This window comes from Rhinolophus sinicus, linkage group LG11 (genome assembly GCF_036562045.2).
Source record: "Rhinolophus sinicus isolate RSC01 linkage group LG11, ASM3656204v1, whole genome shotgun sequence".
NCBI lineage: Eukaryota > Metazoa > Chordata > Mammalia > Chiroptera > Rhinolophidae > Rhinolophus > Rhinolophus sinicus.
Genome location: NC_133760.1, coordinates 15,255,749 through 15,278,006, shown reverse-complemented (window position 1 = coordinate 15,278,006; position 22,258 = coordinate 15,255,749). Strand labels below are relative to the sequence as shown.

At 42.1% G+C, this 22,258-nt stretch overlaps 1 protein-coding gene across 8 annotated transcripts in view; it reads left to right on the top strand.

Annotated features, from left to right (window-relative positions):
* Positions 1 to 1,436: 1,436 nt before the first annotated feature.
* GARRE1 (granule associated Rac and RHOG effector 1) overlaps positions 1,437 to 22,258 on the top strand; it is a 71,543-nt gene continuing 50,721 nt past the window's right edge. The window contains exons 1-2 of one of the 8 annotated variants that reach the window (XM_074314414.1): positions 1,487 to 1,553; positions 18,828 to 18,882. The gene's annotated coding sequence lies outside the window, so the exon portion shown is untranslated. Of the gene's footprint in view, positions 1,554 to 7,758; positions 7,855 to 7,999; positions 8,265 to 8,306; positions 8,465 to 17,135; positions 18,883 to 22,258 lie in introns of those variants that run through there. The other 7 variants (XM_074314415.1, XM_074314416.1, XM_074314417.1 and 4 more) reach the window with 7 other exon arrangements.

Sequence of the window (22,258 nt, the reverse complement as noted above, 5' to 3'; positions counted from 1 at the left end):
TGTCAGAAGAGGAAGAGGAAGAAACTATTAGAACTTCTCTATATACTGTTCTTTTTAAATTTTTTATGTGTGTTTCATAATGTAAATAGTATATTAGTAGTGCAGTGCATAGATATAATTTATAAATAAAATCTAGGTGATAATCAAGCTTTTTTTGATAGCTGTTCAAAAACCAAAAAAACGTGGAGGTCCTGATCTAAATCAGGATCACCTTTTGCTTGGTCAGTGGAAATAGCCTCCTGACTGACCTCTATATCTATTGATTGATTAATTCTGGTAAAATATACACAAAACGTACAATTTTAACAATTTTTTAAGTGTATAGCTTTGTGGCAGTAAGTTCACCTTGTTGTGTAACCAACACCACATTCACCTCCAGAAGTTTTTCATCTTCCCAACCTTCAACTGTGTACCCATTAAATATAAACTTCACATGTTCCCTCTCCCCCGCCCCAGTCCCTGGCAACTACCATTCTACTTTTTGTCTCTATAAACTTGAGGACTCTAGATACTCATATAAGTGGAATTATAGAATATTTGTGCTTTTGGGACTGGCTTATTTCATTTAGCATAATGTCTTCATGGTGTATCCCTTTGTAGCATGTCAGAACGTCCTTCCTTTTTAAGGCTGAATCATATTCCATTGTGTGGATATTTTGTTTATCCATTTATCCATCGGCGGACAGCTGGGTTTCTTCCACCTTTTTGATTATGAATAATGCTGCTAATATAAACATGAGCATACAAATCTACATTCATACTTGCTTCCCACAATGTAATTCAAGTAATCCTTTCAAATCCACAAGTACGGTAAAATCACCCCTTGCTTAAAACTCGGTTTTCCAATACTCTCAGGGAAGACCTCCCCATCCTAGTTTCTTGAATACGAAGCCGTTGAAAACACCTGCTGTTTCTTCCGCGGAAATGTCCTTTCCTCCCTGCTTCTCCAAATTTCATTCTTCTCCTTCCCTTTAGGACCTCAACTCCTGCCCATTTCCTGGGCGAAGAATTCCATGATCACCCGCCTGCACTAGGTCAGGGGACACCCTCCCTCTTCCACTTTCCTCTCCTACCACTTGTCACAATTGGCACAATACCATCACGCTTATTTGTGACCATTTTGTTACGTTTCCACCACCAGAGAAGAAACCTATGAGTGCGGGGGCATTATCCAGTCCTACAGTGCCTGTCAGGGCCTGGCATCTAGTCAGCGCTCAGTATTTCAGTAATAATTTCAATAACAAATCCGTGAGGACGCAGCTGACTCCTCTCTTTCCGAGGCCAAACCACGAGGATTGGGGTGGCCCTGCGGGCTCCGGCCGCCTGTCCTCAACCCCGCCCTAGTCGTCTCACACGAAGGTCCTCGGTCCCTAGGGAAGGAGGTTCTGGGGGCCGCCCCCGCCCGGCCTGCGCAAGGGGGGTTCCGCTCCGAGCCTCTGGGTCCGCAGCCACCCCGGCGTCCGCTTGGGGCGGGGGCGGGGCCGGGCCGGAGACGTCACTTCCGGTGTACACAGCCGGTCCGGGCGGTGCGCTGCGGCCGGGGCGCTTCGCAGGTGAGGAGCGGGCGCGAGCGGGCGCTGCCTGACGCAGGCGGGCTGGGTTGGGGGTAGCCGGTGGCCGGTGGGTCGCAGCCGGTGTTGGCCACTGGACTAGCTCGCGGGGCGCCGCTCCGCTCGGGGCCGCAGGGCGCGGGGCCGTAGTCTCCCGCCCCTTGCCCGTCGGCTGTGGAGGACGCCCGGCTGTGGGGGCACTGGCCGGCCGGACGGAAGCCCGGAGGGGCCTCCTGGCTCGTGCCCGGGACCGGGGGGCGCGGGCGGCGGTGGGTTGGGGGCAAGGAGCTCCCTCGGGCCGGCGCCGAGACCCGTTCCCGGAAGCCCGCGGAGCAGTCGGTGGAGGGACGGCGGCCTGCGGGAGGCCGGGGTCCGTCGGGACTGGCCGGGGACGTGGCCCTCACGCCGCCCCGCGGCTGCCCGGCGGGCTGCGCGCACCTTCCCCGCGGTACCCGGCCGCCTGAGAACACAATTTGCCGGCTGGGCTGAGCCAGGTGGCTCAGCCGGGCCGGGAGCGGTTCCGCGGAGACCCCGGGAGGGCCCACACAGAGGAGGATGAAGGACCCACGCGCGTGCGGCGAGCGCAGGGTCAGGGGTGTGTCTTCCTGCTCCGTTCCCGGCGAGGAAAGAAGCATGCCTGCTTGGCATGATAAGAATTTTGTTTATACTCCTTATAATATTTGCCAGATAAACACTCAGCTGGGGGGGGGGGCGCTTTGCAAATAGCTTGTTCCCGCCCCTCATCCTCATTATAATACCTATTCATTCTCCTCTCCTCGCAATCAAGACAACAGAAAAAGTATTGCGATACTACTTTGTAAAATGACAGTCATCCGCCAAGCTACCAAGTGACAAACATTACTTACATTTTGGTGATATCAATAAAAAGTAGATATGTATTACCACTTTTATGGGCTTCATAGTATATACCATTTGTATATCATAATTTAATCAAGCCATACTGCTGAACATTTAGATTGTTTCCAATTCGTCACAAGATAAAACAGTTCTGCCAAAGGATGTGTCTGATTGTTGTTTGGGGATAAATTTACAAATGAGAGAAAAGGTAGCATTCATTTTAAAAATACATAGTATTTTGTTTATTGACATATTTGAAAAATTCTTTCCATCCCAGTGTTATAAAATATTCCATCCATGTTTGTTTCTCATTTCACGGTGTGTGTGTGTGTGTGTGTGTGTGTGTTTTCCTATTTAATCTGCTTAAAATTTGACTTTGGTTTAAGATATGAAATATTTTCCTAATGGGTTAGTTGTCCCAAGTTTACTGAAAAGTTATAACTGCCATTTTATTATATTTTAAACCTAAAGTTTTAAGTATGTGTTTGTAAAGAACTACTTACAGACTTGATATTTAGATTTCGTGAATGCTGATTTTAAATTCACAGTATTTTTTAAAAATCATTTCCCTTTACAAGTTCAGGAAATACTGCATGTTTGAGTTTGTTTCTTTTTTCCCCTTCTTATCTTTTAAAGTAAAAAGTGTAGTTTGTTGCTGTTTCATTTGCTTTCTTTCTGACAAGATAACAAGCCATATGAAGAGTTGAGGTTTGTTGTGGCAACTTTTCAGTCTGGCATTTGAGATTCTAATCTTCCTCTATTTTTGCACACCAATACGTAGGTTAGCATTGGAGACCAAGATAGAAAAGTTCTCAGATTCCCTTGGCAAGCCTAGATTTTTCAATCTAAAATTATCTCTGGATTTTTGGAAGACAGCATGTTTTAAGCATCCTCTTTGAAAAATTTAAAACAAGTTGCACATGATTCTGCTGAAAATTTTGCTAAGTGTTTATTCTGTTGAAAACCTGAAGTCTCATATACCAGAAGCTTTGTCAAGTGGGTCTTCCAAGTCTGTAGGAGAATGAATAATTGTATCTGAGAGTTAGTAGGCATGGGTTGGGTGTTCATTTTCTTCCTTTCCCTCCTGTGACTTTGTCCTTAGTGGAAAATGATGACCTTCTTAGGTAGACAGAGAATGTTGGCTTGAATAAGGAATTGCTTTATTTTGGTGTTACAGAAAAAGCAGGATGCCGTTTTCCCGTAGTGTAAGTTCTCAGAGAGCCTGAATGTGTCAGGGGTTGTGCTTCCGGGGTCTGTCTCTACTGAGACTGTCCTCTTGCGGGTCCCCTAATTGATAGATGCAGTGGCTGCTGCTTACTCATTTCCCTTGACCTTCACCATATAAATATTTGGCATCGTGAGCCACCTTTCTTACTTTTGTGAATGTCCTCTTGGTTGGCCTTCTTGACTTGGAGCTGCTGTGGTCATTTTCTTTGTGACTGTGTTTTTTCCATTTGTCTTTGTTGTTTCTCTTCCCTCCCATATCTGCCCGGGAGCATTTTCTGAAACCTTGCTTCATGCCTTTACCCCTTTTCCCAAATACACGCTCCTTTCTACTCATTTGGTATGTGACTTGTAGGTAGAGATGCACTTCATCTCCTCACCCTGCCTCCACTCAATGACCCCGACTCAGACTTTGCTGCAAGTAATTTCTTTATCTCCCTCTAACTGACCCCTGGACATGTTCCTGAGGCCATGCTTTCTCCAGGTGATGGAGCCCCTCATTGCTTCCTAAGGTGGCCTGTCCTTCAGGATCCTAAGATTCTGATTAGCTGATACATCACATCTTTCTTCTTGATTTGGGTTATATTTGCCATTTGCTTTCTAGCCCTACAATTTGATTTAAATTTTGTACCTTTGCTCTCAGGGACTTTAGGCATAATCTGGTCCCACCCTTGTTGAGAAAGATGAGACCCGGTGCATTTAGTCATGAATTTAGTTAGCTCATATTTATGGAGTAATTTGCAGAATAGCCCAGTTGTTGTACTGGAAGATTGGAATATAGAGCTGGAAGGCCCAGCCTGGGGAAGAAAACCAAATCAGCAATTGCCATAAAGCATCATTAAGTGCCTAGAAGCAGGAGGCACATATAAGTTCCACCAGGTTTTAGAGATCTTGCCTGTTTCATTCACTGCTGTTATCTCCAGGGCCTAGTTCTGGGAACAATTAAGTTTTTGTTGAATGAATCTGATCATCTGAGAATGAATCAGAATAAATGTTACACAAATCAGCTATCTATAGAAAAGATACAAGCCAAGAGACATTTGGTAAATGTAGTTGGAGAATTTCAGGGAAAACTTTAAGTTCAACCAAAATGACCCAGTTATAACCCCAGGAAGGCATGATTGGAATGTGTTTGTAGCCTTAATGCTTAAACTTAATGTTGTATCCTCAGAAGAAAGACTGCATTTCTAGAAGGAGAGGGTTGGTATGTGTCTGTGGAAGTTGGGGAGGTGGGTCCGAGAGAGGAATTAGGTGATGTGTCCATAGCATTGTCTGGGGCTGTAAGCAGAGGAACTGTGCTGCTCCTCACTGGGTCTCTGCCCTACCCTTCAGGTGGGTGCATCCCTGTTGAGGCCTTGAGCCGGGAGAATCATTCCCTTACTCTGCTTCCATGCTCTTAATACCCTCTGATTAGAACGTGAGTTCACACGAAGATTTCCTGCCAAGGAGAGTGTGAGTGGTTGAGAGCTCTGCATCCAGACTGCTTGGGTCAGATCCTGGTCATGGGAACAAGCTGGACATTCTCTCTGTTTCCCCATCTGTAGAATGGGGATAATAGTAGCACCTTCCTGTTTACTGCCCTGCACCTACTAAGGGCTCAGTAAGCATTCGCTTGCACCAGTATTTATAAACTTAGTAACTGCCCTTCTGGTTAATAACATCCATCATCTTGGAGCTTAGATAGCCTGAATCAGTTCCGTTGAACCTGCTTGCTCCTGGGTGCACTGACAAAGCTGAGCTCCAGCATGTGGAAGTCATGACAGGCTCTTCCCAAACTGCTGGAGCAGAGAACCCAGCTGCCGTTGTCAGGGAAGACTTCCTGGAGGAGGTTGTGCTTGAGCTGGGTACTGTGGGAAAAAGTGAGTCCAGCACCACAGTGAGGGGAGCAGACTCAGGCAGGGTGATCACGCATGCAAACGGGTAGAGGTGAGCGAGCCTGAGGGATGTGAGCTGCTGCAGAGGTAGGGTAAAGGGTGGACAGGTGGCAACAGAGGAGTAGAGAGAAATGAGATTGGAGAGGAAAGTGAGACCAGCTCTTGAGGAAATAATGTCTAACTCACAGGGTGTTAACAATGCACCAGGTACAAATATGAATCCCTTAGACTCACTGTGCTAGCCAGGTTTGGTGCTAAGTGCTTAGTGTACATCACCTTGTTTAGTCCTCCTAATGGCTCTGTGATGTAGATACTTAGTATTAGAGGAGAAGTGACATGTTGAATGTCACTTGGTCGGTATCTCTTGATTCAGCCTTACACATTTCTGCAAGGTTGATCCTTGATTTCTTTTTTGTGATTCCTGTTTCCTGATGAAGCCAAGCCCACCAAGATCCTCTGACTTCATGAAGCCATCTTGGGTTAAATTGTGACAGTGTGTGTATCTTAAAATCGAATAAAACAGCATAGGTGCAGATACACATCGAGCTGAGAGAAATTATACCATTCAGTGAAAAAAGCAAGATGCAGAACAATGTATGTGCACGTTGATGTGGGAGGGGGGTGCGGGGGGAGGAACTCACCTGAAATAAGTTTCTAAGTGCAGGAAAAAATTTCTGGAATAATGGAAAAGAAACGCTGGTTGCCTTTGGGATGAGTCCCCAGAAATCTAGGCTGTTAGACCGACTTAGCTTTTCTTGCATACTCTTTTGTACAGTATGATTTTTTTCACTGTGTATGTATATTATATTTCAATTAAGAAATAAAATTTAAAACATTTTCTGTGTAGATAGCAGTCATTTAGAGAGAGAATATAGCATAGAGGTTGAGAACAGAACTCTTACCTAGATTGCTTGGGTTCGAGTCCTGCCTCTGCCATTTTACTAACTACTAATCTCTAAATCTTATAACCTTTCTTGACCTCATTTGACCCTGTCTGAAAATAGGGAGGTAGTAATACCTACCTCCTGGTGTTATAGTGAGGCTTAAATGAGTTAATATTTGTGAAGTCCTTAGAACAGTTACTGACAGGTGTGGGGTTTTGTTGGTCGTGGTGTTATGGCCCTGTACTGTGTACGACCGTGATTGTGACGATGTGTCCAGGCTGTCTGTGGACTTACAATTCATTCAGAAGGGAAAGCATGCAAAGCTAAGACGAGCAATGGCAGTGGAGGCTGCTGGAGCTCAGGACAGGCTCCATGGGAACTGAAGGGGCCCAAGATGGTTTCATCGAAACAGTGAATCTTAAATAAGGGTCACTTCTAGAAAAAGTGAAAGGAGAGTAAAGGGCACAAAGGGACTTGTTCCAAAGGTGATGTGTGTTCCAGATGGACTGAGGTAGAGGAATGAGCTAGGAAGGGGCTTTGAGGAAGATGAAATTGGGATATGTTGTGTGACGGCAGGTCGTGGTCACATGGCAGAGTTTTCCTTAGCATATATAAAATAATGAGACGATTTATAAACGATGACATCTTGGGCTTGATGAAATGTGATAGCTCTACCTTGATCTCTCAAATGGTACGGTGTTTCCGTGTAATTTACTTAACGAGCCCCTTAATGTGGGGCATGTGGGTTACCTCCAGGTTGGTGCCTAGGACAGTGTTGTTAGTGAGCTTCCTGGGTGCAGGCCTCCATGTTTACTGAGTCTGTTTCTAGGATTCATTTCTAGATGGTCTGCTGGCTTTTTTTTTCTTTCTTTTTAACCATTTTGACTATGTTCCTTGTGTCTAGGCCAACTGTCAGATAAGATATGTGCTTTTTCAAATTGGTAGTTGCGGAGTGTAGATTAGAGCAAAATGTTACCTAAAAAAAAATCTAATTCATTAAAAATGATTTGAAGATTAGGTGCTCGTGAGATTGTAATTATGACTGGGGATCTGAGAAGACCTTCCCCAACCCCACTCCCAGGTCCGAGAGGTGGATGTGTGTGCCTTAAAACAGAGGCAAGCTTGCTTGGTCCCAGACTTCAGTACTTGCTGCAGGCTGTGGTGACCTAGACAGGGAGAGGCGAGAAAGGGGTCCCTCTCATAAGCTCACAAGGACCTCTCCTGCCCTTGGGTCTCCAGGTAGGAGAAAATGTGCCGCGTCCTTGTGCGTAAGTGATTTTGTCGTTCGAGGCAATCCCGTCCTCAGCAGTGTCCAGGTTCTTCTAGCCTCGGGCTGAAAGAGGAGGGTGTAGTGGGCGGGGAAATGGGAGGAGCAGGGATCTGCCCCCCTCTGGAGGACACAGGGCAGCACTCCCTTTAGTTTGTTTCCAGGACTTCGGGAGTTGGGGCCAGAGCTGCAGGAAGGTAAGTACAATGTTTGAAAGTTGTTGTAACTATGCAGTATTTGGGGGCGAAAAAGTTGGTGTTTTTATTAATAGTAGGTCAGAATAAAGAATTTCAGTAGATGATAAAATGCTGCCCTCCTACTAGTTCCCAGGCTCTTTCAGAGCAGTAGCTTCCTGAGTGAGACTCGATATGCCAAGTGTTGTCCTTTATGGGTTTAATCCTCATCACTGAAGATATCGAGGCATGAGTTTAAGTAACTTGCCTAAGTTTGTAGAGTTAGTAAGTGCCATTCATTCAACTGGTAATTACTGAGAGGAGGAATTCATGTCTAGGTCATTCAGACTCCCAGATCCATACCCGGAGCTACTGCAGTGTGGCAGGGCCTGTTTCCGTGAAATCTCTGTGTATCAGAGCATCTTACCTCCAAGGTAAGAGCATGAGCATTTTCTCCTTTTTCTTCCACGCAGGCTGTAAGTAAGCTCCTTGAGAACAGGCATTTTGTCTCATTCACCACTGCGTCATCCCCAGTGCCTGGAGCAATGCCATGCACATAGTAGGGCCTCAGCAAATGCTTGAATATGTGAAGGCTCCTGGCCTAGATAAGTGGCAGAGCCTGGAAGCCAGTCAGGTGAGCCACTGCAGGCCTGCTGTCCAGAGCTGTCTGCTCTGCCTGTGGGAGTGATGGGGAGGAGGCTCCTTGAGTGTCCTCATTGCTAAATGTTTCACTTGCTGGGAGGTTTGTAGGGAAGAATGGGTTCCCTCGCTATGACTCTGTTTGCTGTTCTTTGTCAGAGATGGGAAGGGTTGCTGGGTGTATAAAATTGGAGTCAGTGTTCCCACCCTGGAGGAGGGAGCTGCTACAATTATCCATTGATAAAATTTTTCATGAGTTCCTTAAATTTTCAGAAATGGTTCTGGATCTAAAGTGTATTTATCTAAAATTTATATAATTCTTCTCTGTAGTAAGAGAAATAATTTCCAAATTACAGTTTGATTTACCCATTTGTATGTAAGCTTCTTGACAAGTAACTTGTTTTTCCCATTTGAGATCAATTTTGGGTAGGTTCCACGGTGCAAATTGTTAAGAATAAGTAGCACTGTAGAATTTTAAGTTTTCTTATGTAACTTCCTAATGGATACATTAGTTTTCACTAGGTAAGCCTTTTGGTTTTTTTTTTACAAATTTGGAAATTTTGGATAACTGGGCTAAAACTAGGCTTTTAAACAGAGCTGACTGGGTCAAGGCTTTTTCATGCTGTAACACACTAACAAAAATGAACTGCAGGTTTTTAATACATGTAGAAATTTTGGAATTTTTTTTAACAAATTGTGTTGGAAAAATTACATCAATGCTTTGTGGTTTTAAAAAATGATTTATTTTAAAATAGTTATTCTCACTCCTTGATTTACATTTGAATTTCTATCAAGCAGCACAATTTGTTGTTGGGAAGGTTTTAATAGTGCTTGGGTTTGTTTGATGTAAAAATTTTTAATGGTCCGAAGCCATTTTAGTTTATAGATAAAAACTTCATTTCACCTTAGCAAATTTTTAAGGAGGTTTAAGAACCACCCTTTGGTGATGTGTGGTTGATGTTTACAGATAAATCTTTTCTTGGCAAGGCTTTGTCACCTCCCTCCCACTTTTTCCTTCTTTTGAAAATTTCTGTTTAACAAAGAAATTTTTGGACTCATAGAGTGTTCCTCTAATAAAATTATTTCAGAAGTTCTAATACTTGTTTTAACGGCAGTAGGCTTTGAGAGTTGGTCTTTGCACATGAGAAAACTAAACACGCGTCTTGGAATACTGTAAGATGATTTCTTACCAGGAAATTAGACAGATAGCTAGGTCTGTCCTCAGCAGGACTAAATTGTAATGGATATTTTTTCACTAAATTTTCACCATTTTTCTTTATGTGAAACTGAATATATGGTGATTACCTTCCATTTCATTTATTTTTCTATTTATTTATGTAGTGACTATTTAAAAAAATAAACTAGCCTTTGATCTTCCTTTTTTCTTCCATCCAAAATACCCTCAATTTAAACAAAATTGAAACCTGCCCTTCATCTATATGACTGTTCAACCCATTTGGCCTATTTTTTTTTTTAACCTGTGTTATTTTGAAACTAAATTTCACCTCTGTTGACTTTGTAGTTAGAAAATTTTTTTCTTCTGCTTAAATGGAATTATCAGTTGTTTGTGGATTACCAAATGTAAAAACGCTTCAGATCCGCTACTGATAACTTGCTTTGTTTTGTAGAGGAATGTCATATTCTGTGGGGATAAATTGTTACCGAGCAAGTGTCAACACAAAAGACGTCAGGTGTCACCATGTGGAGACGGACCAGAATCTCCTTGACCATGGGCACTTCTAGCCCTGTATTCTGGGGGCCTCGAGCTTTCAGGTGCAACTCACAAGATTGACCGCTGTTGGTGGGACAGGTGTAGAAGCATCTTTATTTGAACTATCAAGCTATGATTAGAATTATTTAGAATTCTATGATTAGAATTTTTATTATAGGGGTTTTTCTAGCTACTTGAGTTTTCATAACTCAATATAGGATAACTTAGGCTTCCAATTTTGTCAACCGATCAGTTATTTAGTAACTTTTTGTTTTGTTTTAAGCAGTTTTAGTAGCCACTTTCTGACTAGAAGAAAAAGAAAATAGTTTAATCTCAGCCTCCTTACAGTTTTTTCATTGACGTATTTTACTCTGATAGGACTTTACTGTTGCAGGACTTTTCACATGATTCTTTAACATGCTTTGGTATTAATTCCTTGGAAACTGTTTCTGTATAATAGGCTAGTGTCCAGTTTTGCACATAGTTTTCTTTGGGGACAGTCTGGACTTGGTGGACCCAGAAGTGTCACTTCCTTTCCTCTGGCCTTGGCTCTCCATGCCTGCCTTTCCGTTTTCATGTTTTAATGGTACCCTCCCTGCTCAGTGATTTGTGTTCAGGAAGCTGGGCAGTGATTACTTTTGTTTCTGCTTTGTGAACTTCCTCCCCCACTTCCTATTTTTACCGAGCAACTACAGGAAATGAGGCAGCTCCCTGGCTGGCTGCTGCTGAGCCTGACGTGGGGTGGGAGAGGACAGGCCTTAGGGCCTGAGCCACTTAAAGCATTTTCCACCTTTGTCTTTTCACTACCTTCTTCCTGTAGGAATCATAGGAAAACCATTGGGTTGAGATGACAATATGTCTTGCTCAGCCTTTTTTTGGTGGGGTGGGGGGTGCTGCTCAGCTGGAGGAAAGAGCTTTTGTGAAGTAGGTGAGGGTACCGTGTGGGTGGGACATAGTGGCCCTGTGGACCAGCTACGGCTGCTGTCGTGGGTGAATAGCGTGGCAGGAGCAAAGGGTCTGTTTAAGGGACCTCTTGCAAGTAAGGCTGGAAAGGTGGATTCTGGTTACTTTGTGGGGGCCTTGACTGGCAGGCTTGGAGTGAACGGATGCCCTCTTGAGATCTCTGATAAGGACCTACGCCTCCTTCCTTTAAATTCATGGCATTTGTTTTCTAAACCACTTTCTTAGCATTGACCCACCTCTTCCAGCACCGCTTAGGGACCTGTTGTAACATAATTTATGGGGAAGTTTGTATCATCTTCCCAGAAAGAAGTAACTTTTTATATATTAGGTAACTTGAATATGGAAGGAGCTCACAGCATTTGTTTAGCAGAGTTGCTCAATAGAGGGACATTGTTGACCTGGGTGGATATTTAGGTGGACAGGGACAGGGGGCCATACTGCGCATTTAGGACATTTAGCAACATTTCTGGCCTCACCCACCAGCACCCCCTCAGTTGACAACCAAGAAACGTTTCCAGAATGTCCCCTGGGCAGGTGCGTGTGTGTGTGATCATCTCCACCTGTTGAGAACCACTGTGTGAAAGGATTGAATACTGATTCCCTAATGTTGTGAAATGGAATAAAATAGAATGTTTGGTTCCTTGGGATTGGAGCCGTTTGTTAGTTTCTATTCCAGTATCTGCCATTCTCATTCATTGTTGGTGTGCTACTTAGGTTTTGCTCTCATCTATCAGCCAGCGTTGGGGTACCTTCTGTGCTTTCACTGCAAGAGCTGGGGCCCGAGCCTCCGGCAGCCTGGCTTCTGTCCTCATAGAAGGCATTCTCCCTCAGCCTTAAATGCTCGCCTCAGAATGCTAGTTCCTTGGAAGCTGAACGGTGCTGGTATAAAAGAGAGAATGAGAGGCGTTTAGGATGCAGCAGTAACGGTAGCCAACATTTATGGAGCCGTTGCTGTAGCACAGGTGAACAGGATTGAACTGTGAACTGTGGTGGACAGGACTGGCGGGACTGACTATAAGGGGTGGAAAGGTAAGGGAACGGACAGGGGTAACACCTGAGGTTTAGGCTCAGGGTGGGGAGTGCCTTTAACCAAGGCAGTAAATACAGCAAGAGGAGCAGGGGATGCGAAGATGACCAGGTAAATTTGAAGGACCTCAGGAGACGTCTCAAGAGTCTAGTCTTGGGAGATAAGGGTCTTGACTGCAGAGTTGAATTTGGGTATCATCAGCGATGGAATGAGCTTGAGCCCCTAAAGAGAGATCACTTTTCATTATTCCAGATCAACTTCCTGTCAGTCCCAAGAAGCCTACAGCTTTAAACCATCTCCTAAGAGTGAGAAACAATGTCATGGGCTAGATATTTGATAGAGGTGGAATAGTACAGTGATGGAGAGCTCAGCCTCCGGTGGCAGGCTCCCAGGCCCCAGATCCAGCTCTGTCGCTGAGTACCTACCACCTTATCCATGTGGCAAGAACTTGAAGAACTCACTTAACCTCTTTAGATGCCTCACCTACTTCACAGGGTCATTATGAGCATTAACTTAGGTAACAAATATGAAGAGCCTAGCGCCGTGCCTGGCACGTAGTACCCGTGCAGTTCCTGTCAGCTGTTTTTATTTTACAGTTCTAGTGAGCATTAAATGGGATTATGTACCTAAAGCTCTGTGTATAGTGCTACAAGGTGGATACTTTGTAGGCTTTTAATGAATGGTATGTTTTGTTGAGAAGGACTCGTATGAACATGGTATGCCATCAGTAGCTTTTTTTTTTAAGCAGAACCTTATTTCTAGCACTTAACTACTGCCTCTGTGAGTGGCAAGGCTGACCGTATGAATGCGGTATAGAAATAACCATTAAATCACACTAAGAATGAACTAATCGTTCAACACATATCTGTTCAGTGTTTACAATGTACTTAGCCCTCTCAAATATCTTGAATGAGCTCAGGGAACTTGGGGGTTGGAGATGGCTGAGAAAAACACAAAGGAAGCTGGCAGCTGTGATATAGTATGTTACCGTACAGCAAAGATCATGCTAAGACAGGGCCCACACCCAGCCCTTAGGGTAGCACACAGAGGCCCGCCAGCTCAGTCTTATCAAGGTGGCTCGCCAGCGGAGGTGGCCTAAGTTAGACGTCCGTGAGGCGTGAGAGTAAGCCGGAGAGCTTTCCAGGCAGAGGAAGCTGAATCTGTAGGTGGTGAGCGGGAAGGTGGCACAAGCAAGAACTGGGCAGTGTTGGGCAGAGCTGGGGGCGGGGGCGGTGGGAAAGAAAGTTGGGAAGGGTAGTGGAGAGCCATAATGGATTTTTAAGCAGGAGAGTGGCATGATTAAATTGGCTCTAGAAGAATCACACAGCAACCAGAGGGGAGCATTCCAAGCATTTCGAAGATCACTCACGAGGCTCTCTGTAATTCAGGCAAGAGGTAAAGCTGGTCTGAACTTTGGATTGGCAGTGAGGATAGAGGGGAGGGAAAAGACCTGAGAGATAGGAAGGCAGGAAAGGGATGACTAAATGATTGACTGGATGTAAAGGAGAGTGATAAATAGAGGATAATTCCCAGGTTCCTGGCTTGTTCAAGTAGACAAATGGCGATACCATTCACCAAGACAGGGAAGGAACTGAAAGACTGGGAGAGTTGGTTTGGGGCATGACTTGCAGACCTGTCCAGTCGGCAGTTGAATATTTGGGATCTGGAGCACAGGAGAAACCTGAGTTAGAGAGATGGATTTGGGGATCCTCCCCAGGGGGAGAATATGTTGATCTTAGAAACGGGGCACAGCGTCTAGCTCTGAGGGGTCACACAGTACTTCAGGCCTGTCAGGGAGGGGGTGCTTCACAGAGGCAACTAAGAAAAGCCACAGGGGAAGGAGAGCTAGGAGAGCGACCGTCTTTTCATATCCCTCTTTTTAATGTGGTGACATAGAAGGGGAGCCAAAAAAGGAGAATCACAAGAGAGAGAAGAACTGAATCTTTGTGGCATTTTTTTCTTGCCTGGATAGATATTTTTAATTCATGAATGTTGAGAATAAAATTCTTCAAAGCATTTTTCTGGAGTGCATTTCTAAATATGGCTTGTGTCATTCTGAACTGACAAGGAAAAAAAAAAGCCATGGGAATGGTTGGGCTTTGAACTTCATAAACACTAACTTCACTCATCTCCCTAAAGAATTTCCTGTAGTGTCTCCACATTATCAAAGGTAGATACTTAAATTTACATTATTGTGGACTGGAGAGGAAAGAATTTTCTGTCTTTTTTTTCCTCAAGAGAGAATTGTTTGTGGAGTGGTTCATCTTTTTAAAATAACAGCTTTATTGAAATATAACTTGTACCATATAATTCACTCTTTAAAATGTGTAATTTAATGATTTTTAGTATATCCAGAGTTATACAACTACCATCACAATCAATTTTAGAACATTTTATTACTCTAAAGAAAAAAAAGTATCCACTAGCAGTCATTCTCATTCTTCCCGTCTACCCCAGCCCTGGGCAACCATTAATCTACTTTCTGTTTCAATGGATTTGCCTATTCTGGGCATTTCATATTAATGGAATCATACAATATGTGGCCTTTTGTGTCTGGCTTCATTTACTTAGCATGTTTTCAAGTCTCAATTTATATCATAGCATGTATCAGCACTTCATTCCTTTTTATGCCTGAATATTATTCCATCATTTGCCTGTATTACATTTTGTCCATTTATTAGTTGATGGACATTTGGGTTGTTTCCTCTCTTATTATTATGAATAATATTGCTCTGAACTTTCATATACAAGTTTTTGTGGAGATGTGTTTTTAATTTCTCTTGGATGTATACATGGTTGTGGGATTACTTGAATACATGGTAATTCTAAGTTTTTAAGATGCTGCCAGACTATTTTCCTGAATAGCTGCACCAGTTTACATCCCCATGGACAATATATGAGGATTCCAGTTTCTCCACATCTCACCAACACTTGCTATTGTCTGTCTTTTTTATAACCATCCTACCGGTTGTGAAGTATACCACTTGTGGTTTGGATTTGCATTTCTCTGATAACTAATTGTGTTGAGCACCTTTCAGTGTGCTTATTGGCCATTTGTATTGTCTTCTTCAAAGGGTTCATCTATATTTGATCATGAGTTTGGCAGGGTAAATTTCGTTGTAAAACCTGAAACTAAAAGAGTAGATGAACATACTTGACTAGAGAAATGAGAGAAAAGTGTGTGTGTGTGGGGGGGGTGGGTGTGAAAGAAGTAAACAGATGTAAAAGATAAAGGACAGGCTCCCCGGAGAAATAGCCAGCGCTCTCTACCCATATCGAGCCTGAGCTTGAGAAACAGGGTGCTTGCCCATCCTGTTACTTAGCTGTGACTTCGGAAATAGAGACCGTGATCTCGGCTTTGTTCCCCTAGCACCTGTGCTAAGACCATAGACGCTGCAACCACTGCCCGGTTTCTGCAGACCAGTGGCCTGACAAGTAGAGAGGGAGCTTGCCACATGGGTGATCCAGATGGAAACATGTATCAGAATTTCCTTCCTTTTTTAAGCTGAATAATAGTCCATTGTATGGTTATACCACATTTTGTTTATCCATTTGTCAATGGACATTTGGCTTGTTTCCACCTTTTGGCTTTTATGAATAATGCAGCTATGAACATTGGTGTACAAATAACTGTTCAAGTTCCTGCTTTCAGTTGTTGCATGTGTATACCCAGGAGTGTAACTGCAGGATCATATGGTAATTATCTGTTTAATTTTTTGAGGAATTACAATGCTGTTTTCCATTGTGGCTGCACCATTTTGCATTCCCACCAGCAACACACAGGGTTCCAATTTCTTCACATCCTTGTCAACATGTTATTTTCTGTGTTTTTTTCTTCTTTTCATAATAGCCATCCTGATGGATTTGAAGTGGTGTCTCATTGTGGTTTTGTGTTGCATTTCCTAGTGATTAATGATGTTGAGCATCTTTTCATGTGCTTATTGGCCATTTGTCTATTTCTTTGGACAAACTACTATTCAAGTCTTTTGTCCGTTTTACAATTAGACTGTTTGGTTTTTGTTTTTGAGTTATAGAAGTTTTTTATATATTCTGGATCTTAATTCCTTTTCAGATAATATGATTTACAAATATTTTCTCCCATTCTATAGGTTGCCTTTTCAGTCTAATGCTAGTGTCCTTTGATGCACAAAAGTTTCAATTTTGAATCTGATTTGCCTGTTTTTTCTTTTGTTGCCTGTGTTTTTGGTATCATATCCAAGAAATCATTGCCAAGCTCAAACTCACTAATTTTTATATATTTAATGAATTTTGCTCCAGAAGAGTTACTCTTTTTGATGCTTAAGTTGTCCCATTATTGGGCATTAGTAGAGCTTATTCTTCAGGTTAACTCTGGGTCCTTGTGATATGAGCCAGGTAGTAGTATTACATGGGTTCCCTGCTTTCTGGCCGGATAAAAATTCCGGGGCTTATCTTTTTGTTTCTGATCCCAGATCTAGAATCAGGCATTTCCATAAAGAGCTCTGATTCTTTTTGGTGGGAAATAGTATTAGGGGCATGCACTGCAACTGGGATGTGAAGTCCTTTAGGTCTTTTCCATAAAGTAAATACGTACTTTTTGGAAAGAAAGATGAATCATGATTTCATATTGATATTTCAAATTCAAATAAAGGATTAAAGGATTTTATTTATTTGATTTCATATTCGTGTCTCTTCTCCTTTGACAATAACACCAGAGAGTTACAGTCAAAACACTGTTTTAACTTTAAGTAAACCTCTATGTTGTTATGCCACCACTTTGATAAATAGTTTAGGTTCATTTGTCTGTTTTTCATTTTTAGGGATTGTTTCCCTGTTGATTTACTTTTAAAAAATTATATAAAATATTTACATGGTTCTAAAGATCCAACTCTAAAGCAAGGTAGATGAGAGAAGTACGACTTCCTTCCTTTCCTTTGTTCTTCTCTGTACCTCATAGGTAAACATTGTTATTGGTTTATTCTTCCATTGTTTACTATATTTTGTCATGTATAATGTGCACGTTTTTCCCAAATTTGTGAGGGGAAAAATAAGGGTATTATGCATGGGTAGTACTAATTCCATATCTATGTAAATGTTTTTTTGAATTCTTTTATTTATGTTTATGAGTTGAAAGTGTCACTCTAGAAATCAATAACAATGTCCATATGCAGAATGATACCCTGGAATACGATAATTGGTTTTGTTGAATTTACGACAAACTTGAAACAACGAAGAGTTCTTGGCCTTCTATGATGTGTAAATATCGTAAATTTGTTACCGGTACATGAAATGTCTTGTGCCTTGTGTCTGTTCTTGTGTTTTGTAATTATTTGTTACATAAAACTTCTTGTACCATAGTATGTTAAAAAATAAATGCTAAAATTCCTTTATAATACAAAAAACAAGTACCTAAATGTAAACAAAAATTGAATTAAAAAATTACAGTGAAAGAGTTTCCTTGAAAGTTTGGACCAAAAATGGGGGTGTGCATTATACACGACAAAATAGGTTATTTTAAAAAATATAAGTGTGTTTGTGTGTGTGTCTCCCCTATACCCTACTCCACTCCCATTTTATTTCTCCCCTTGTTTTTCATTGTGGCAATCATATTTCTTATTTCCAAGAATTCCTTCTTGATTTCTGCTTCCTTTATGATTTGCTTCCTTTATGATTTTGCTTGCTTCTCAGATCTCTCTGAGGATATCAGAATTTCTTTTCAGGTGTTTTTCTGGGGCCTGAAATATGTTTCTTCTGGGTCTGATGTGCTTCTCATCTTAGTTGTCCTTTTTGTCCTCTTCGTTTTCTTTCACTATCTGGCGATCCTTGTCAATGAAAAACTGGGCTGATTATATAGGTAATTGATAAGAGGTTCCTGTTCTTCCAACGGTCCTCTTGCCTTAATAGGAATTGGCCGATGCATTGACCAGGAGTGAAGAGTATAGAGATCAGGTAGATGAACCCATTTCCCACTCCTGATTTCTGTACCTGCTGACTCAAAGCTGGGCATTTATCGAGCTCCTCCAGGAAAAAGGGTTCTGCCTCTCTGCCACCTTTGACTCTGCATATTCTGGGAAGTGTCTACCTCTGGTCTGGTCTGTCCTGTGATACAATTAGCTGCTTTCTCTCCATCTTCACGTTACTCAAAGTGGCCAGCATTTAAATAAACTTCTCATTACTGTTATGCTGTGATTCGCTTGTGAACACATCTTTACTGTTATGTCATTGGGATTTGGGGAGAATAGGGAGGTAAGGCTACTATTTATTTAGCCTGTCGTCTTGGAATGAAACTACTTTGTGTCAAACCATTGCTGTCACCAGAACTGCTTTTCACTTCATTTTTCTCTGTTGTCTTAATGACTGAAATGGATTTAAAATTTGTTCTCTATGTTCACAAATGATAGCTATCATATCACTGAAACATACGATGCTGCCCACACTAGAATATGTGGATTTCTACTCAGGTGGGGATTGGGTGACTTTACAAGACCTTCTTGTTTGTCAGTAACTTTTCCCCACAAAAGTGGAGATAACAAAGCCTTCTTACTTTCACTTATTATGTGGGAATAATCATAAAGCATTTAGTCCTTAATATGTGCCAGATGTGATTCTTCGTGCTTTATGTGTATAAATTCATTTAACTCAATAACAGTAGTTACTGTTATTATCCCTATTTTACAGACGATGAAACTGAGACACAGAGAGGTTAAAGAACTTGCCCAAGGTCACATAGCTGGTAAGTGGCAGAGCCAGGATCTCACCCAGTTAGTCCACCCCCAAGGCCACCTTTTATCCTCTGTACTCTCCAAAGGGAAGCTCTTCAGATTTTCTCAGGATGACCACTTTTATATCTTATCATTTATGGATGTAAGAAAGTCCTTTTTACTTTGTGTAGTTTTAAGCATGTTCTTTGTTATTATTTGAAATAGAAATTACTGATAACTTTGCAGAAAGGAATCTTTTAAATGATGTAATCATATCTGAGTTCAATTTTAATCTGTTGAAAACTTTTGCAAATTGGTGTTAAAAAGATGTGACATCTCCTAAAGTGTCCTTTTCTGCTATGTGTTTGAGAATCTTAGGCAGCAGTAAAACTTACGAACACAGGACTTAAATCTTACAAGTCTTGGCTACAACTAATTTCTGAGGTCTTTCACAGTGCCTATTTATTTCCATGTAGCATGAATAGTGAGTGGATTCATAAATAATGAATATTTTCCCAGTGAAAATTCTTTTTAAGAAAAGAAATGTGCTTAGATAGATGGAACATGTTTTAGCCCTTCAGGCAGATAAATAAGGGTTGAAAGCATTCAAAAAACAGTAAGACAAGCATGGAGAAGAATTTTATTTTTTTAAAAAGTAAAAGTGATATATCCAGGTGCTTGTATACATGTTTGTGTGAATTTTAAACTTTTTATTACAGAAATGTTTATTCATTTATGCAGCAGTAGAGCGGATAATATGATGGACCTCATGTACCCATCACCCGGTTGCCAACAGTATTTTGTCAGGGGATATTATCACTGCCGTGAAGACGACTCCTTAGATGGATATTGCCACCTTCTCTGCATATTCTTCTTTGCCAAATCTGATTTGAAAATAATAGAACTTGAATGTTATTTCAGTTCCATAATATTTCCTTGAATTCAACATTGTCTAATTTTGATTCCAGAAAAGATCAGCATAGGAATACCAGGTCTGTTAAAAATAAAACAGTTTTCATCTTAAGGGGTTTGTGCCTGGAGAAGAACCCCAGGCTTGACTGTGTGACTTCAGTGGTCTCGTTAGAAGCAATTAGGATACAAACAGAAGTTTCCATTGAATTGTCCAACTAGCCCCTTGGTTCTCAGAAAGAGGGTCATTTATCACATGGGGGGAGAGGTTCCCGTTCTGGATTTTGATTGAATAGGAGTGTTGGTAAACAGAATCAGTGTCTTCAGGACTTGTGCTCGGTGCCCTCCTCGTCACTGCCAGCAGGTTTTCAGCTGAGCATTTTGGTCCTCAAATTACAGCTTGCATCAGACTCACCTGGGAAGCTTTTGAAAGATACATATGCTCTGCTCCTACCCCGAAAGATTGATTCGGTAGATTTGGCCTATACCCCAGGAATCCACGTTTCAATAGTCATTGTCTTAAGAGTGGTATTCTGATTCTAATATCAGGGAAGGAAGTCCTTTAGCCAGGATTGGTTTTCATTGACTCCTTCTTTCTTTTCATTCTAGTCTTAAAAAGGTTAATGTTAATATGGCATCTTGTGAAAAAAATTACTTGAAACGTTTCCATTCTTAATGACATGTTCAGTGGCTGTTCCGACCACCCCCTGTACACTGATATGACCTCTAGACGACTTATCGTAAGGCAGGTGCGCCTTTGGTCCTGATGCTCATGGTCTAAGGACCACACCTGGAAAATGCAGGTGCATAGGTAGTGAGTGGTGTGGGTGCAAAAGAGTCCCAGCTGTGTTTCTCTTTGGTTTCCCTGAATGCGTTAGCCTGGGCCTTTGGCCTCCGCTGCTTGGTTACCTGCTGGATCAACACTAGATGCAGGAAGTGAGGCTCGGTTTCCCCAAAGTTACCTGTTGCCACCAGCTCTCTGTAGCCTTCCTGTGGGAGGACAGGAAGCACGGGGAGTGTTGAGGGCAGGTGGTCATTCACCTGGGGCTCCAATGCCAAAACTGAGTGGAAACTTTGGTGGTTTGAGTATGTGTTTGACTAAGGAGTGTCCTTTCATCAATTTCTCAAAGAAATCTGTGACCTTTCCCTCCCCACCGCCTTCCACTCCCCCGTTCTGCATACATACAACGAAGAGCATGTCCTAGAGCAGCCTGTGTAACAATCACCTGGCCGGCTGTGGGGACTCCTCATGACAATACAGCTTCTCCTGTGTGGAATCTGAATTGCTTTTGCCGTCTAGTGAGAACTTCACAACACACAGCTGAGCTGAGTGGACAGCTATGGCCAACTGTAGTGCTTCCCCATTATTCCATATCTCCATTTCCCAGCCTCTCTTGTAGTTACACTGGTACCATGTGACTAATTCTGGCTAAAGGGCTGTGAGAGGAAGTGGTGTGTGTCACTTCCAGTGGGAAACAGTAAAAAATGGGTATGAGTTTCTTTTTTGTGTGGTAAGGTGACTATGGAAAACACAAGTTGAAGTGATGTCCCTACAAGTTGAAGAAGGGCTGCGAGACCCACATTGAACTTCATGTAGCAAGAAATAAATCTTTATTAGGTTAGGCTGCTCTTTAAGGATTTGTGACTGCAGCTTAGCTTAATCTACCTCCCAGTCTGGGTAATTTAGAACAGAATGTTTATGTATGTGTTTGGAGTTCTGAGAGTCAAGATACTCAAGTCTGATCCTGACACTATGTGGTCTAGTGCAAGACATTTAGTATCCTGGGATTTATTTTCCCCTTGTCTATAAATTGAAGGCCTTAAATTAGAGGACCTTTAAGGGCCAGGCTCTGGATAGCATCATTTAAATAGAGATTTCCAGTTGGAGTATGAAGAGGAGACTAAGTCTGACATTAAACGTATCCATGGAAACTTACCTTTTATGTACTTTTTTTTAATGTACAAAAGGTGCTGTGTACCTTTTGCTGTTAAACCAGAAGATACATAAGGGAAATGCAAAGATGAAATACATTTTTTTAAAATAACAGCTTTATTGAGACATAATTCATATATCATATGTGTTTTAGTATATTCAGAGTTGTGCAGCCATCACTACTGTCCAACTTCAGAATCTTGTCAGCATCCTAAAGAAACCCATTAGCAGTGACTCCCTGTTCCACAAATATGTTTTCTGTTTCTATGGATTTGCCTGCTCCAGACATTTCATGGCAATGGGATCATATAATTTGTTGCTTCTTCATGTGTCTGGCTTGTGGAGAGTAGAATCGCTTGGTCATCTGACAGTTCTCCGTGTAACATGTTGAGGAGCTGCCAAATTGCTTTTCCCAGTGGCAGCATCATTTCGTGTCCCCACCAGCAATGTATGAAGGTTCCAGTTCCTCCACATTCTCGCCCACACTTATCTTCTGTTTTGTTTTTTGTGTTTGTTGTAGTCATCCTGGTATGTGTGAAGTGGTATCTTTTTGTGATTTTGAGTTG